The sequence below is a fragment of the Erythrolamprus reginae genome, chromosome 2, assembly GCF_031021105.1.
Source record: "Erythrolamprus reginae isolate rEryReg1 chromosome 2, rEryReg1.hap1, whole genome shotgun sequence".
Classification (NCBI taxonomy): domain Eukaryota; kingdom Metazoa; phylum Chordata; class Lepidosauria; order Squamata; family Dipsadidae; genus Erythrolamprus; species Erythrolamprus reginae.
The window spans coordinates 47,495,418-47,495,959 of NC_091951.1; positions in this window are offsets into that span (position 1 = coordinate 47,495,418).

Consider the following 542-nt stretch of genomic DNA (forward strand, 5'->3'; position numbering starts at 1 on the left):
ATTACATCTAAACTCCTTCTAGGCTCCCGAGATGAAATTATCTCACCTGCAACTCAACCTGCTCCTCCTTCTCCACCGCTGCCTGGCTCAGGAGGAAGCCTTCCACCAGGGCCACCGCCTGGGAGGTGGTCTCTGCTCCACACTCCCGCACCCAGCTCTCCATCTGCAGGGGCAGAAGCGCCAGGAACTGCTCCAGAACAATCAGGTCCAGCATCTGTGCTTTTGTGTGCTTTTCTGGTCTCAACCATCGACTACAGAAGGAATGGAGTCGGCTGCAAAGTCCTCGGGGACCCTCATCCTCCTGATATTGGAGGCTCCTGAATTTCCAGGCATGGACTTGTGAAACGATGGTTTCCTCCTCCAAGATCTTCTGCCCAGATCTTTCCCAGATCTCCCCCTGGCTCCCAGACTGAGTGGCAGAAGGGCTTTTTCCTGTTCTCTCATATGCCAAATGGCTTGCCATTCTTCCTCTGTCCTATTACACAATTGCAAATAGGTTGAATGAATCTTGAGGGTCTCCAAATGCTTTTTCATTCACTGGA